General features: G+C 39.7%; 1 protein-coding gene across 4 annotated transcripts in view; it reads left to right on the forward strand.

The window, feature by feature from the left end:
- Window positions 1-18,512, forward strand: part of Znf148 (zinc finger protein 148) — a 117,492-nt gene that overhangs the window by 37,604 nt on the left and 61,376 nt on the right. For all 4 annotated transcript variants that reach the window (XM_036203982.1, XM_036203979.1, XM_036203981.1 and 1 more), the window contains 2 exons: window positions 5,595-5,676; window positions 11,940-12,075. The gene's annotated coding sequence lies outside the window, so the exon portion shown is untranslated. The remainder of the gene's footprint in view (window positions 1-5,594; window positions 5,677-11,939; window positions 12,076-18,512) is intronic.

Raw genomic sequence — 18,512 nt, forward strand, 5'->3', positions numbered from 1 at the left:
AGCACTTGTAACTGCTAAGCCATATCTCCAGTCCTTTCGCTTTATTTTGTAAGATAGGATTGCTCATTAGGACCCATGGATCACTGATTGGCTAGACTAAATGGCCAGGAAGCCTCCTGGATCCTCTGTTTGCCGGTGTTGGGATTGTAGATATGCACTACACACATGGCTTTTAGCTCCTTAGGTTTGACTAGCAGCAGGATTATGGGTTTGAACCACTACAATCACTCTGTATCTCATGTGGATAATGGTTGATTTTTTTTTTTGTTTGAAAAATACTGTTTTTAGTAATAGCTTATACCATAATTGGTAGACCGGAAATCTCCATAAACAACATACAGATATACTTTGGGATTTCTTTTAGCTGTAGAAGTTAATCTGATTTTTCTGGAACCAAACAAGAAGCATCTGGCATATACAAACAAACAACAAACAAACGAACATCCCCAAACCCAAAACTTCCTATCTATTCCAAGTTCATGCACTTTCTAAAATGTGGCTGAAAGAGAATTTTGTCAGTTAAGTGCATGAAAGGTAGTCTCAGGGGCACCAGAATGTGTCTGTCTCAGTAAGGAAAGAAAGCAAAGCACTTCCTCTTGGTTTGGTTTGAGTGAGAGGAAGCACAAGTTTGGATTCTTCACTTCTTCCCCTGCATCTTTCATCTGTAGTTTATGGTTCTGGCTTGTCTGTAATCTGTCTGTGTCTGTCTGTGCCTGCCTGATGTCTGACTGTCCTGTCCCCCCTAACAGAGGGCTTTGTTCTGTCTCTACTGACAGCAAAGAGAGCATCCTATGGGAGGAAGGAGGAGCACCTTACAGACGTCTCTGTTACAGGATTCAGTCGCTCCAGTCGACCCAGCTGGTCCAGCTAGCAAACAGTACTACAGACGTTCATTATCAGGCAATACCTGTTCCAGCCTTTGGGGATGATGAGTGCTGTATAAGATCATTTTTGAAAAATGTGCTGTTTTCAACAAATGATTATCATAACACACATTCACACACATTTTTCTGTGGGTCAGTGGCATGGAAGAATACATAATTTAACATTAAAGCTATGCATTATGTTAGGTTGTTAAAGCTGATTACACAGAAAATCCAAGGCAAGGAGGGCTGGTTCCATATTTCTTTAAAGGCAGGGTAAGCGAATAGGCTGAATACACAGCAGGATATCAGTCTTAAGTCTTAAATGACCTCAGTGCCTATTATTAACAGTGCCAGTCTCTTTGGATATAAGAGATCTTATCATAAAATATTACCGCAAATAAAAACTTCTGAAATTAGTTGTTATTCTTTTAAAATAAGCACTGTAAAGTAAATTCTGTAGTAATAAATTATTTTTCACATCATGCTTTAAGCTAGAAAGGACTGAACTGTTCTTTACATAGCTAAGGCTGATCATGGTGTATTTGCAAAGGCAGGTGGAGCTCTCAGTTCGAGGTCAACCTGGTCTACAGAGTGAGTTCCAGGACAGCCAGGGCTACCCAGAGAAACCTTGTCTGAAAAAAAGACCAGAAGCCTTTGAAGGGAAATTTCTGAACATGGAATCGTGCCACTTCCTAGTTGCTAGTTGTGTATTTTTTAATAAAATAGTGAGCCTTCAATCTTACTTGTAAAATGTGAGTAGAAGTATGAGTAATGACTAGTAACAGTATGGATTGACTATCTCTTATCTGAGATACTTAGGGCCAGAAGTGTTTTAGGTGGTGGAGTGTCTGTCTGTCTTTCTTTCAAATGAGAGAATATTTGCATACATGTAATGAGATATCTTAGAGATGACACCCAAATCCAAACATAAAATTCATTCATTTTTCATGTATACCTAATGTACATAAACTGACAACAGTTTTATATAGTATTTAAAAATACAATTTTGTGCATATAACAAAGTTTTATGGTATGGATTTTTTTTTAAATAAAATAAATTGCCACTCAAAAAGTTTGGGATTTTACAGCATTTTGAATTTCACATCAGAGATACTCAACTTTTGTATCAGTTACAGATTTATTTCTTGGATACCTGGGAATGTTGCTCAGCAGATTCTAAGTAATGTTCTCTGTATCTTGTATGTGAGATCAACATTAAAAGGTCACCCTTGTTTTTGGTTTTGAAAAGTTAGCAAAGGGAGAGTAATCGCTTTCATTTTGATTTTCCTGTGATAAATTGCTTAAACTTCTGTTATACAACTTAGTACTTTATTACCCCAAACACCTGCTGTGTGTACTCACTACTGCAAGACTGTAGACACCTATGGACACACTGTCTAGTCTCCTCCCTCCTGTTGCTATAACAACATACTAGGACAAGAGCAACTTAGGAGAGAAAGAGTTGCTTTTGGGGTCACAGTTCAAGGTGCAATCTACCCTGACAGGGAGGTCAGAGCAGCTGAGCTTGAAGCAGCTGGTCACATGACGTCCATGGTCAGGAAACGGGGGAATGTGCATACTAGTGTTCAGTTCTTTGTCCATGTTACACAGTCCAGAGCCTAGCCCCAGGGTTCTTTTTATATTTAGCCATGCAGCTATGTTAGCAGTTGTGAAAACTGAATACAGTGATGAATGTAGAAACAGGATGTAATCTAACAGGATAGACTAGACTAGTGAGTGACAGTGTAGTATAGTGCAGATACTTAGCGTAGTTTTGAATTTCATGGCTTCTGTTTTTCTGTTCTGTTACTGTAGAAATACATATTTTGTGTATGGCACAGTAACATGTTTCTAAAGTTCTAATGTTTGGAGGCAGAAGCAGGAGGATTGCTTAAGCTTAGGTATTTGAGGTCAGTCTGGGTAGCATAGTAGAACTCTGTTCCAACAGTAGTAAGAGGTGCAGTTGATAGGACTGACTTATAGGCTCTTTTGAGTGCTTGACTTTGGGGCAGGCAATGAAGAGCTTATTAGAAACTTTTGGTGGTGGTGGTGGTGTTCCAGGGACAGAGCTGTTGTGTGACAAAACTTTTCCTGGGGAGACGCCAAACACACACACACACACACACACACACACACACACACACACACACCCCTACACACACACACACACACACACACCCCTACACACACACACACACACACACACACACACACACACACACACACACCCCTACTCACCCCAGATAGGGATCCCATGACAGACCAAAGTACAGATACTACCAAAGTCTGATGGTGTCTGATGAACCGATGAGTTTATTGGGGTTACTTATGAATACAGGTGAGGGGTTACTCAAAGGAGCAGAAATAACTCAAAGACAGCTGCATCACCAAAGCCCATCCCAAGCATGGCTGACTGCTCACAAAAGCTGGGAACCTGGAGCTCACTGCACAGCCTGCAGGCAGCTCAACAGATGGGAGAGTATCCTTTCCAGGTGCCTCAGTTGGTCTAAATTTCTTTCATGTAGCTCTGCAGGTTTCTACAGATGGTCTGGTCTCAGTAGTCTCTGCAGCTTGTCTTGTCTGAGAGTCTTTAGGGAGGGGCCTAGTTAATCTTGTCAGTTTCAGGGACTTCCTTTAAAGTCACCCATGTTGGGGAGAGGGTGCTTTGATATATATTGCAGGATTTCTATCTGGAGTGAGTAGGGGTGTGTGTGTGTGTGTGTGTGTGTGTGTGTGTGTGTGTGTGTGTGTGTGTGTTGTGCTGTGTCTCCCAAGGAAAAGTCTTGTCACAAGAGCTCAGGGTGTTCAGTGTACTAGGCAAGTGCTCTGTCACTGAACTACATTAATGTGCCATGAAATGAATTACTTTAAAATAAATTGAGAAAATAATTATAACTAGGTCAGCAGCTGAGCTACTCATATCAACAGAAATTTAAATTACTTGCTTATTTTGTAGATATTGCATTGATGGCTTTTATTTATTTCCAAGTACCAGGGCTTAAGAATGGGTTAGGAAGTAGTGAGATGCCTCAGTAGGTGAAGGGCTTGAGGACCTCAGTACTGGCATGGTGGTTGCCTGTAATCCCAGGACTTGGGAGGCAGAGATAAGAGCTCCCTGGGATAAATGGCTAGCTAGACTATTCAAATTGTCTAGTTCTAGGTTCAGTTCAGAGACCCTGCCTCAGTAAATGAAGTGGAGAGTGAATGAAAAGCTTTGGGTTTTCACGTGTGCATGTATATACGCCCCATGCACTGGTGGTACCCTAGTGTTAAGGCTGACACATGAAATGCCACATCTGTTATTTCTGAATATAAAGTTACTTTTGGCCTGGTCTGTATTTCTGATAATTCAGCTTTTAATTTTCATGGCATTCGTTTCCTATACCTGGAAAGATACTCTAGTTGAGGTAAAGAAAGTGGATCTGTGTCCTGTGTCAGTACAGTATAAATGGAATGCTAATTTTTTTTTTTTTTAGTTTTTTCTAAAAAGTTGATTATTACATGTAAATTAAAAACCATCCAAGTAATGTTTTAACATTATTAAATAATATTTGCCTTACAACATGTGTGTGTGTGTGTGTGTATACACATACACACTTTCTCAAACTACATTCTTCTGTTTTTTATTTTCTTTTTGGAGAACAAAGGGAAGAGAACGTGAATAACCAAAGTCTCATATAGGCTAGGATGGCCTTGAACTTGTTATATACTCAAGGATGACTTTGGATTTCTGATCTCTTCCCTCCTCAAGTTCTAGGGTTATAGACTTGTACAATCATGCTGTGTTTACACAGTTCTGGATAATGAACCCAGGGCTTTATGGATGTTAGACAGGTACATTCACAACTCCCTGCCCCGTGTCGTCGTCGTCATCATCATCATCATCATCACCACCACCCCTCCAGCTTTTTTTTTTTTTTAAGACAGGATCTTGCTATATAGCTCTGGGTGGCTTTAACTTTACTATGTAGCCCCTGGTGGCCATGGTGGCATCTGTCTGGCTCAGCTTCTTGAATGATAGGAATATGGGTGTGAGCCACCATTTTGTATGCGTGGGTGTGTGTGTGAGCGATATGAGTTCAGGTGCCTGTGGGGTCCAGAATAGGTTATTGGATCCCTCGGGGCTGGAATTACAGCTTCCCAGTATGCATGCTGAGAATGAACTTGGGTCCTCTGCAAGAGCAACAAGAGCTCTTCACCAATGAGCCATCTCTCCAGTCCCCACACTACATTGTTAATACATTTAGCCATTTCAGCAAGAGGCAGTGTTGCTGTGGGGTTTTATCAAGAAATAGTACTCTGTGAGTAATCAGTGCATGGAGAGCATCAGTGTGTTTTGTTTTATGTTTTTATTTCTTTTTGAGACAAGTTGTCCCAAGTTGTTTGTGATCCTCCTGCTTCAGTCTCTTTGTATCAGCAACACATTTGTGCCTTTTTCCTTCCTCTACTTCAAAATGATTCAAAATTATTGTCCTAACTTTCAAGACGTATTAATTCTTAACTAGAAGTTTGAAAAAGTGTAACTTACCATCTTTGATAATCAGTTAGTGCTGATGGGCCTTTGTAGTTGAAGCTCTAGTTATGAATTATGTTTAATCCAATAGCATCTACTTATGAAAAGAATTTTGTTGGATTTTTCACGTTTAATTAGAACTCTTTTGCCTAGCTGTGAGAATGTGTTTAATTTGATTCTTTTGGGTGACTAATTTGTATTTTTATACTTTACAGACTAGAAGAGAAGAATCAGTGGCTTGGAAATTGAGCTAAGTGACCTGGCGGGATGGGCATTTGCCTGACACATTTTATGGAGGTAATCCAGCATTGTTTTGTCTCTCACAGCTACTCTTCATTCCCTGCATAGCCTCGTTCTGCTGCTTATGCATAACATAAGCTTTCAAGAAGAGCAGGCCAGTGCTGTATCTTCTGCGTAGCTATACACTGAAGAGAGTTAGTGTACTGACTTGGAAGGTGAAGCCCATTGGCTTTTCATTTAACCAGATTGCTTATTTAGTCCCCAATTCCTTTGTTAGGAGGACAGTTGATCCTTTTCCTTCTTTGTAGCCTATCTTGGTGTTTGTATTAAACCTGTGCCTTTATCAGACAACATGAAAGAAAGTGAAATGTTTAACATGGCGTTTGTATATCTGCCAGTAGCACTTACTCATTCATTCATTCATTCACTCATTCTTATTTATTTATTTATTTATTTATTTATTTATTTATTTATTTATTTGAGCTGAGGACTGAACCCAGGGCCTTGTGCTTGCTAGGTAAGCACTCTACCACTGAGCTAAATCCCCAACCTGAGCACTTATTTTTCTTAAGACAAGGTTTTTCTATATAGCCCTGACCGTCTTGGAACTTGCTTTGTAGACCAGGCTAGTCTCGAACTCAGATCCGCCTGCCTCTGCTGGAATTAAAGGTGTGCACCACACATGGCTTGTAACACGTCACTTATTAATGGTCATAAGAATTTTAAAGTTGTATTATGAATTTTTAAATTTGTTTTGAGAATTCTTTTAGAACTTGAGGATTGAAAATCTTACCAGTTTTGATGACAGTCCTGGCTATCCTGGAACTCACTTTGTAGACCAGGCTGGCCTCGAACTCACAGAGATCCGCTTGGCTCTGCCTCCTGAGTGCTGGGATTAAAGGCGTTCCATACTATTGCCCGACATTGTTATTTAGGTTTTCAGAGTTTTTCATGTAGTGCAAATTCTTGGACGTATCTTTGTACCTATTTTTAATGTACCTACAGTTTAAATTCCTTTTATAAGCATTTTTTTCCCATTGTGCATGTGTGTGTCTGTGTGAGTATACTAGCCTGCAGATCTGTCTATGTGAGCACACTAGCCCTTAGGTGCTTATGCTTCTGTATACAAGCCCAGAGGCCAGAAGATGACAATCAGTATTCCTCTTTATCACCCCCAGCTTTATCCTTTGAGTTTAGGTTTCTCCTTGAACCTAGGCTTTGTTTGCTTGGGTAGGCTACTGTCTCTGAGACCCTTGGGGCTGAAGTTGCAGGCATTTGAGGGATACCTGGTTTGTGTGGGTTCTAAACTCTAGTCATCATGGTTTTGGAATAAGCAGTTTAACTGCTCAGTCATCTCTCCAGGCTCTACTGCCTAAATTTCTAAGGGAAAATTGTTGGGTCCAAGAGTGGTGGATGATTGATTGACAGCTTGGATGAGTGTGTACCTCTATCGTGTATGCCCACTACTACTGGTTATCAGTGTGAACACGGTTTGTCTCTTGATAACACTAGCAAATGATTTATTTGTCGGGTTTTTTTGGGGGGGTGTGGAAGTCCTTTTATACTTTCTTTTTTGTATATTTGTGTATTAGGGGTAGGATCCTTGTCATTATGTTAGGAAAATTATTTTTATTTAGTATTTGCTTTTCTTGTGATTTTGGTTTGGTTTCAGTCCTATAGAAGCTTATTATTTTTTTTTTTCTACATTGTTAGATGTTTCTTATCCTTCTTGGCTCTGGTAAATGTGGAGTGGAGAATTCTGCATAAACTTGAAGAGATTGTCATCCTTGAGTATATGACTATACTTTCCCTCTACATTATAATTTCTGAGAATGACTCAAACTCCTAACCTGTCCTAGTTTGACACTCTTTTCCTCTCTTGGTGGTATAAAATAGTGTGTATAATACTAGTAGTTTCAGATTTAGTAAACCGTGGCACTTAAAAAGTCAGCAGTAGATCACAGAAGTAGAAACATAGGAAATGTGGTACATGGGCTACCCATCATGATGTCTACCTGTATCTCAGGACTTGGGAGGTAGAGGCAGGAGCAGGATTTGTTCAAGGCTAGCTTTGGATACATGGTAAATTCAAGGTTAGGCTGAGCTCCTTGAGACCATGTCTAGGAAAAAGGAGATAGCTTAATAAATAAGTTTAATGTTTAAAATAATGTAGAAAAAAAAAATAATAACCTACAAGGCCTCCTTGGCTGATCCGTCTGCGTTTGTGGCGGTGGCCATGACTGCTCCTGCAGCCCCACCCAAGGCAATGCCAAGGAAGAATTGGAGGAGTCGTGAGGAGATGGAATTTTGTCTCTTTGACTAATCCCTCCAAAGCACCCAACTCCACCAGCTTTATTTGAACAATGTGGACAGAAAGGCTCTCTTCTTCACAAACAAACAAAAGAAACGAATTACCTGGTAACAAGTCGGACAATTGGCTTATCCTGGAAAAATGTGGTGCTGGATCTTTGCATTTGTTGCTTACATGAAGATATCTGTAAATTCAGATTTTATTTTTGTTTATTTCTGTGAGACAGGGTCTCACCATGTAGCTCTGGCTGACCTCGCTGTGGAGACCAGGCTGGCTTCGATTCATCGAACCCTGCCTCTTCCTCCTGAGTGCTGGGGTTGAAGGCGTGTGCTCCCATGTCTAACTCATAAATTTAGATTTTAAACAAGTCAAGTTACAAAAAGTCATAGAACCTTTATTTATCTGATTAAAATTCATAGGATTGGAGAATGTATTTTGTAGGAGTTGAGTCCTTTTAATTTTACTGAGGCTGTCTTACTGGTTAGTATAGTGTCTGTACTGGAGAATGTCTTACACTTTGGCGGATAGTCTGCTGGAGATTGTTAATAGTGTGGTTTCTGCTGGAGAGTGTGTTCAGAAGCAATATATATCCTCTCTTTCTCTCCAGCTCCCCGCTGTGAGTCTGTGATCCACCATCTTCTAACTTCTGTTGTTATGGTTGGAAGTTAATCACTGATCTTCTTGATAGTTGTATTAGTTACTATTGCTGTGATAAAACACCATGACCAAAGCCACTTAACAAAGAAAGCATTTAATTGGGCTTATGGTTTTAGAGGGTTAGATTCCAGGATGGTGGCGCAAACACATGGAGGCAGATGTGATATCTCACATCTCCAACAGCAAGCAGGAGGCAGAGAATACACTGGGAATGGCTTACTCTGAAACCTCAAAGCCTGCCCCCAGTGGCATGTCTCTCCAACAAGGCCACACCTCCTAATCTTTCTAAACAGTTCTGCCAACTGGGGACCGAGTATTCAGACGTGAGCCTGTAGGCCGTTCTCATTCAGACCACCACCTGGCTTCCTGCACACACTGCCCTTTTCCTCCAGTTTAGATCTTTTCTCCTTGTGTTTACTTTCAGTGGTTTTATTTTGATGGACTCAGGAATGGGCCTTTGTATATCTATTGTAGTAGATGTTCATTGAGCTTGGATTTATAAGCTTATTTCCGTTTTATTAAACTTTACTTCTTTTTCTCTTTCATCCTTAAGAAACACTGGTAAGCAGGATGTTGGTTCACATACCTCTGGGCTCTCTTTTCTTCATTTTTTTCTTCTCTGTATTTAATTGAGTAATTTTCTTTCCCTCCCTCCCATTATTTTTTATAAAGATTAAGGCACTACATTTATTTATTTGTTTATTCTTGTTTGTGCAAGGGGTTGCATGTATGGAAGACATGACAATTTGTAGGAGTTGGCTTTCTCCTTCCACTCAGCTCACCAGGTTTGGCAGCAAGCACCCTACCCGCTGAACAATCTGCTCAACCCTGATTGGGTAATTTCTATAGATGTACATTTAAGGCTACTGGTTTTATTTTTATTATTTTTTGCAATTGTGAATTTGCTTTTGAATACTTGGCATACATTTTTGTTTTTCAATAACCATATTCTTCAACCCCCAAATTTCCATTAGGATCTTTGAAATAATTTCTTTGCTTTATTGAGAATTTTACTTGTTAGCTGATTGTTTTCATAGTTAAAGTTGAAACATGAATTAAGTTCATTTAACTTAATGTTTTGAAATCTTTTTTTAAACCAACCCATGAGGGCACTTAGAAACACTTTATATTGCCTGTTGCTTTTGGTGAGTGTGTATGTCCCTGCCTGCCTTCCTTCCTTACTGCTTTTTTGAGACAGTCTTTCTATGTAGTTCTGGCTGTCCTGTCACTGGATATATAGACTAGCCCGGCCTTGAACTCCCAGAGATTTGCCTGCCTCTGCCTCCCCCAAGTGCTGAGATAAAGGGAATGAGCTGCTACACCTAGTTTGTGTTAACATTTTCTGGTTCATACTGGGGTGAATCTCGGCCTCAGTAGAAACTATGCAAGTACTCTAGTATGGACCCAGTAGTATAAGTTAGATTTGCTATTATTTTTAAGTATCTTTTTTTTTTTTTTTTGAGCTGGGGATCGAACCCAGGGCCTTGCGCTAGGTAAGTGCTCTACCACTGAGCTAAATCCCCAACCCTATTTTTAAGTATCTTACGATTGTTGAAAATGAGTATTTTGCATGATGAATGTTATACAGACATAAGATTGCAAGTCTAGATTGTTGTTGCTCCCCATTTCTCATGTAGTTGTTGTTTTTAGTATTGTTTATATATGGTAACAGTTCTGTTGAAAAGAGTGTTTTGTTTTGTACATTTTTTTGCTTTAGGAAAAATAAGCATAAACATCCAGGAAAATTTAGGAATGGAATACTAAGTACGAAGAGGTCTGTCTTTAATTTTCAGTAACTACAAAAATTTCAGAAGTTTGTTTGTTATAACAGGCCTCACCGTAGCCCTGGCTGGGCTGGAACTCATATATATGGCCTCAAACTCAGAGAGACCACCTGCCTCTGTTTCCTGAATGCTGGGGAATTACTATTCGTCTTGTTTAAGTGGACAAGACCATTCTTATCTTTGTGCTGTGGGAAATGTGTACAGTCCTAGGTTGTTTTGTAAATCCAGTGCACACTGTCCATGGACTCTAAGATAGGAAATTTCATAGTCATTAGTTTGGTACTTAAGTGGACAAGACCATTCTTATCTTTGTGCTGTGGGATACGTGTATAGTTGTAGGCTGTTTTTTAAGTCCAGTGCACACTGTCCATGGACTCTAAGATAGGAAATTTCATAGTCATTAGTTTGGTACTTTGCTCAGAAGTACTGCTGTCAGAAAGTTTTCTTGTGCATAGCCTGTGCTCTTCATTTTCTGAATGATTATTTCAGTGTTTTTTTTTTCCATCTAAGATTACCCTGATGATCACATTTGTATATCTAGATGCTTATATGACTTTAAGCATGGTATAGTACTCCTTCTATTGTGAATATACACACTACTTGTGCTTGATATTTTTGAGACCTACATTTGTTTACTTCTTTCACTTTAGACTTGTTTTTGGTTTTGGTTTTTTTTTTTTTTTTTTTGAGACCAAGCTGGCCTAGAAATCACAGATATGCACATACCTCTGCCTTTCTGGTACTGGGACTAAAGGTGTACACTACCGCACCAGTCCTCAGACCTAAAGTAGATATGACTAGTGTCTTTGTGTGGGTGCTTAATCTTTGTTTTCCATTTTCTTATCTTTTAGTAGAAATTTGATGCACTATTTTATATTTCAGAGTTGTAGATTCCTAATCTAGGCAAATTATATTTGCCTAAAATCTTATTCATCCGTCCATTCGTCCATCCGTCCGTCCACCCACCCACCCATCTTCTGTTCATGCACATAACATGTAAGGGAGGGAGGACTTGTAGAGGTCAGAGGACAACTTGCTGGGATCAGTTCCCTTCTTCCAGGTGGGTTCCAGGAATGAAACTCAGGACAATCAGTCTTGATACCAAGCATCTTTACCTCCTGAGCCCTTTTTCTGGCCCCAAGGTAAATTATTTCTTAAAAAGCCGGGGTTGTTTCTCATTTCCAATCTGCCACAATTGTATTTTCTCGGTTTCATTCCTAACAAACAAGTCAATAGGGCTGGAGAGATGGCTCAGCAGTTATGAGCACTGGCTGCTCTTCCAGAGGTCATGAGTTCAATTCCCAGCACCCACTTGGTGGCTCACAACCATCTGTAATGGTGTCTGATGTCCTCTTCTGGCCTGCAGGTGTATACTCATATACATAAAATAAATCTTTAACAAATAAACAAACAAACAAAACCAAGTCAGTATGTTTTCATTCAGATATGGCTCATTAGATTTCCAGATAGTCCCTGGGTATTCATAGAGTTTGCACATACTGTGTCACAGTATTGGTCCCTCTCTGAATGTAGTATCGTTTGCTTATTGTGTATGTGTTTCATTTTAGGAATTGGATGGCACAAGTGACTGAGAGGAGCTTGAGGGTTTCTGGAGCCTGGGAAAGGTAGAAACTCAACCATGGTTTCTTTCCCCGCTCAACAGCATTCCTTTCCTTGAAGTCTTCATTTCTACTTCGGTCTCAGGTAACTTATTTCTGATAATCTTGAAAAAGGACATTCTAGTTAGTTATTTTTTAAACTGTTTTAATTAAGTCACGAATAAGAACAGCACATAGTTTGAGGAAGCCGTTCTAACTGTATAGTTCACTGATGTAGAGTTTTGGACTGGCCAAGTGTTTTGAATGTCTCCTTAAACCCACTGTGTTAAGTAAGTTTTCTTTGGATGATACTTTTCTGTGGGATGATAGATTTCATGTTGGGTTTATATAATAGTTTCAGTTTGGATTTTTATATCTGGAGGAGACTTTAATATTTTTCTTTAGAGAGTTTTTATTTTATTTTTTTGTTTGTTTGTTTTTCATGACAGGGTCTCACTATGTACCTCTGGCTGTGCTGGAACTCTCAGAAATCCACCTGCCTCTGCCTCCTGAGTCCTTAGATTAAAAGAACGCACCACTATGCCTGAATTCCTAAGAGATTTTTAAAAATAAAACTGATTAATATAGTGTGTAATGATAAGTGAAATTTAAGTAGTAGTTCTCTTGGTTAATCTTCCTTAACAAAGATTATATATATATATATTTTAAACAAAGATTACACTTTTACCCCACTCTCCTAACATAACATTTCCCAGAATGTCTAGAGAAACTTTTTATGCCTGAAGAAACTTAGACTATTAATATAATTGTATCTACCATGTATTTTTTGAAATATTGATAGAAATGTAAGTGATGGTTAATGTTGTCAACTTGTTAGAATCTAGAATTGTCTAGAAGCTAAGCCTTTAGGCTTACTAGTAAGGGATTATCTAGATTAAAGTTAAAGTTAGCCTCTGAGAATGTCTGTGGGGATTAATTGATGTGGGAAGAGTCATCGAAATTATAGATGGGACCATGCCATGAATAGGGAATCAGTCCCATACTGTGTAAAATTCAGCAAGTGAGCTAAGTACCAACTAGTGTGCTTTCTTTGTTGTTCAGTGCTTGACAGTGGATGTAGGAGGATTAGCATAGTCAGTGGCCTGCCTCTATGTCCCCACTGTGAACTGTGAGCCAGCATAAGCCCTTTTCTCTTGAGTTGCTTTTGTCTGAGTATTGTATCACAACAAAAGGAAAAGAAACTTAATATAACATAGTGCTTTAAATGTGTACATATTGTGTGTTTACCTGTAGTAAAATAAGCAAGCAGTCTGATGTAGCATATATTAGCATATAGAATTGGTTACTGGGGAGCTGGAGAGATGGCTTAGGGGTTAAGAGCACTAGGTGCTCTTCCAGAGGACCTGGGTTCATTCTCAGCAACTACATGGTGGCTCACAACCATCTGTAATGAGATCTGATGCCTTCTTCTGTCAGGCAGGCATATATGCAGACAGCACTCATTTACAAAAACAAATAAACCTTAAGAGAGAGGTGGGGGGAGAGAATGAATTGGCTACTGTGATAGGTTTATAATTGTAGAAATATGGTTTAATCTACCTAAAATCTTTGTAAGCTATCTCATGGTTGTATGGAGGGTCCACAGTTGTGATGCTCCAGGGTACCTTTGCTTGGCATTACTGTGCTTTCTTTGGGCAGTGGGGTAGGGTAGATTGTTGAGGATGATTGAACCTAGAGCATTGTTCATTCTAAGTGCATTATACTCTGTCACTGAGTTATACCCTCAGCCTTTGCTATTCTGAATATTTTAAAAAAATTTTTAAAGATTTTTTTTTTAACTGTGTATGAGCATTTTGCCAGCTTGTGGGTAGATGCACCATGCATGAAGTGACCATAGAAGCCAGAAGAGGGCAGTGGTTCCCTTGAAATGAGCTACAAGTGGTTGTCAGCCTCCACGTGGCTGCTGGGAATCCAGCCCAGGGTTTTGTAATAGCAGCAGGGACCCCTGGAGCATCTCTCCAGTCCCTATTAATAATACTTAGATTCCACCCATTGAGTGTGGTTACTATAGTGCCTGCCAGTGGAGAGAAGAAACTGAGGAGCACTTTGCGATTTATTATTTTATTTTATGTGTATGAGTGTTTTCCCTGCATGCATAGCTGTAATTCATGTGCTTGCCTGGTGCCTGCAGGTGTCAGATCTCCTGGAACTGGAGTTACAGATGGTGGTGAGCTGATGTGCGGATGCTAGGAATTGAAACCAGGTTCTCTTAAAGATCAGTCAGTGCTTTTAGCTGCTAAACCATCTCCAGCTCTCTTTTGCTTTGCTTTTAAAGGAATTGTATGTATCTCTTCCACTTATATCCCACTGGCTATAACTTCGTTATTTGATCACCACCTGCAAGGGAGGCTGGGTAATAAGGTTTATCTTGGCAGCTGTGTGCCCCATAAAATTGAAAGGTTTTTTTTGTCGTTATTTATTGTTATGAGTGTTTCGCCTTTGTGTATATATGTGCACCATGTCCTTGCCTGCTGCCTATAGAGCTCAGAAGATGGAATCAGATCCCCTGGAACTGGAGTTACAGATGGTTGTGAGCCACTGTGTGGGTGCTGAGAATCAAACCCAGGGCCTCCATAAGAGGAGCTGTGTTTTGGCTTTTGAAACAAGGTTTCTCCCTTGTTGTCCTGGAACTCACTCTGTAAACCAGACTGGTCTCAAACTCACAGATATCCACCTGCCTCTGCCTCCCCAGTGCTAGGATTAAAGGCGTGCGCCACCACCGCCTATGTTGTTAACTACTGAGTCATCTCTCTAGCCCCTATCAGGTAGCTTATTCCTTTTTGGTTTTTCGAGACAGGGTTTCTTTGTAGTTTTGTGCCTTTCCTGGAACTCACTTGGTAGCCCAGGCTGGCCTCAAACTCACAAAGATCCACCTGCCTCTGCCTCCCGAGTGCTGGGATTAAAGGCGTGCGCCACCACCACCAGGCGGTAGCTTATTCTTATTATTAGGTAGAAGACAATAGATTTTGGTTTGGGTTTGGGCAGCCAGCTGTCTGTCACAATAGAGTTTGTGTCAGATTTAATTTTATTAAAAGCAGTAATAAAATTATATTGATTTTTAAATAGTTTATGCCTTTTCTGTTTTTAGATAAACCCTGGTCAGTAATCTAGCACATTAAACAAAGCTTTAGGTATTAAACATATCTTCATTGTACCTAGGGATGTTTAAAGAAGTATTTCTCATATCTGTGTTACATAGAATGATGGAATTCAGTTTTCTAATGGAATCAGTAGTTTGAGTTTGTGGTGGCAAATGTAATGGATGCTATATATAAGTAGGGCTCAGGATGCTTGCCTGGTGTGCCCCCCGGCCTCCCCCCCACCTCCTTGATACAGATAAATTACACCTCTTTCTTAAGCAGTTTCAGTTGACAAAAATGTAATGTTTTAATTTCTCTGTGCCAGTGTTTTCTGGTTGTGTTGTTTTAGAAGACATTTTGATAAATATTTGGAATATATTATGTGCTTAGATCCTAGGTTTTCCTATTATGTGGGAATATCTGCTAACTTTTCCCTTAAATATTTATAGATTATTTTTCTATGGTTAAAAGTAGGCAGTTTTTGCTGGGCAGTGGTGGCACACACCTTTAATCTGAGCACTCGGGAGGCAGAGCCAGGCAGATCTCTTGTGATTTCAAGGCCAGCCTGGGCTGCAGAGCAAGATCTAGGACAGGCGCCAAAACTACACAGAGAAACCCTGTCTTGAAAAACCAAAAAAAAAAAAAAAAAAAAAACCCAAAAAAAGTCAGTTTTATCTAAGTTGTTATTTACAAAATAGACACCCTTACTGTGAAAAATCCAATTAATAATTTTATTAATAGTTGTTAAAATTATGTTTATTTCTTCAGTATCTTCTGCTGCTGTTGGCACTGATCAGAAAGATCATTTCGTCTTGTTGCCATTATGAGCATGGCTCTTATAGGCTGTTTCAAAATATTAACACTTAACAATGTAGTTTTCAAGAAAGACTTTTTAATATGCAAAATAGTATTTATTAATACAAAGGTGTATCTGAGAGCTGGGCACAGTGTCATGCCTGTAATTCCAGTACTTAGAAGGCTGAGGCAGGAGGATTGCTATGAGTTCAGGACCAAACTGGGTTGCAGAGTAAAGACTGTTTAAAAAAAACAAAATAAAAAACAAAGTCATATTTGAAATATATCTGAATATAGAGTATGACTAGACAAGAAATTTTGCTTTTTCAATGAAAAATAAGCAATTTTGAGTAGATCAAAACTGTATTTTTGAAGGGTGTGAGAATATAGCAAACTTGTTAGGAAGGAAGTGGAAACTTTACAAGGTTCATTCTGGTATTGATAGGGGCTTCTTCATTTCACCAAATGTGATAATACCATGAGGCTTATATGTTACGTTTGCACATCACACACACACACGCGCACGCACGCACGCACGTACGCGCACACACACACAGGCACAGGCACACGCCAAGCACACCTACATACATAGGCTTTTTGTTGTTTTGGGAGACAGGATCTTGCTCTCTTTACAGGCTGGCAGTAAACTTGTGTGGTCCTCTTGCCTCTGCACCCGTGTGCTCGACTGTAGTCTTGCAGCCCCACAGCCAGCCGGCTGCTTGACACTTGTATGTTTCAGGTTATGTTCATAATGAGATTTCTCTCTGGTCTGTAAACAGTAGAACTGTGAATATCCAGATTAATGCAACTTAATTCTTCCAAATAAACAAGGATTTGGTCAGTATGTTTTGGTTTAGAAGTCATTTGTGAGGTGGTCTGTGGATATAGCTCAATGGTGAATGCTTACCTCACATGCACACACCTCTGGGTTCTATCCCTAGCACCTTGGTGGTTGGCCAGAGAAATAATTGATTTTCAGAATAAGTGCCTTTGAATGTCTGCCTAAAGAGAAATTTCCTTTTAGACCAGTGGGTTCTGGTATAAGGGTGACATATTGTTGACCCTTGGAGAATAATATTCTTAAGTTGAAAATTATTCTTTTCATAGAAAATAAAATGATATTTAGGTTCCTAAGCTTGCCCACCATATTCTGTTTTGATTCATCATGTACATTTGAAGTTCCATATTTATCAGTGACAGAGAATAGGAAATAATGTTACTATCAAGCTCAATAAATAAACAGAAAGGCAGGATCTTGAAATGAGAAGTATTTTTTTTAAAGATTTATTTATTTATTATGTATACAGAAGAGGGTGCCAGATCTCATTACTGATGCTTGGTTGTGAGCCACCATGTGGTTGCTGGGAATTGAACTCAGGACCTCTGGAAGAGCAGTCAGTGCTCTTAACCTCTGAGCCATCTCTCCAGCCCCGAGAAGTTTTTTTTTTTTTTTTTAATTCTTGAATGCAGGTTATTTAAATAGTTTGTGGCTGATGGAGACAGGGATGATGTTCCCCAAAGACTCAGCCCCATGCCTTACCAGCTAGGTCTCATTGCTTTAAGCTTAAAGAATCTCTCCAAACACAACTCCCATTGAGGTATCAACCTTTTTAATAAGTAAGCCTTTTGGGGTAGGGGGAGCAATTCATAGTCAGACCAAACATTAGGTCAGTTTCCTGGGCAGTGGTGGTGCATGCCTTTAATCCCAGCACTCAGAGTCAGAGGCAAGTGGATCTCTGTGAGTTCGAGACCAGCCTGGTCTTCAGAGTGAGTTCCGGGACAGTAAGGGCTACACAGAGAAACCCTGTCTCGGGTTGGGATTGGGGGCTACACACAGTTTTTCTTTTTTGGTTTTTCGAGACAGGGTTTCTCTGTGTAGCTTTGCGCCTTTTCTGGAGCTCAAGGTCTCTTGTTTGTGCGTAAGTTCCTGCGAGGTGGGAACCTTCCACACTAAGAAAACAGGAGGTAGTTTAGAAATAAAGCACATTTGCAGAGATTTCCAAAGAATGGGCCAGAATGGTCCACTTTTGACCCTTTACACAGTTACTTAGTTGTTTGATAGCTTCTTCTCTAAGAAACGTGAGGAAAGGATTGGCCTCTAAGAGGTTGTTTGCTCTGTGAAGATTTTGAAAAGTAAATCAAATGTTGCTCTTTGCCATCACATGTCCTTTAGCCTGATGACATCTGGTACCGGGGAAGGCAAGACATTTTACATTTTCTTTCTTTCTTTCTTTCTTTCTTTCTTTCTTTCTTTCTTTCTTTCTTTCTTTCTTTCTTTCTCTCTCTCTCTCTCTCTCTCTCTCTCTCTCTCTCTCTCTCTCTTTCTTTCTTTCTTTTTTTTTTCTTTTTTGGTTTTTCGAGACAGGGTTTCTCTGTGTAGCTTTGCTCCTTTCCTGGAACTCACTCTGTAGACCAGGCTGGCCTCAAACTCACAGAGATCCACCTGCCTCTGCCTCCCAAGTGCTGGGATTCAAGGCGTGCGCCACCACCACCCGGCGCCATTTTACATTTCATGATACCATAATTAATAAATATGTTGAAATCTGAAGGTTCTTGAACTGAAGCTATAAATGCTTCCTCTAGTCTATTTTGTATAAAGTTCATTTTTAGTAATGAAATACATTAGGATTATGCCTTAATTTCAAAA

Source organism: Onychomys torridus, chromosome 12, assembly GCF_903995425.1.
Source record: "Onychomys torridus chromosome 12, mOncTor1.1, whole genome shotgun sequence".
Classification (NCBI taxonomy): Eukaryota; Metazoa; Chordata; class Mammalia; order Rodentia; family Cricetidae; genus Onychomys; species Onychomys torridus.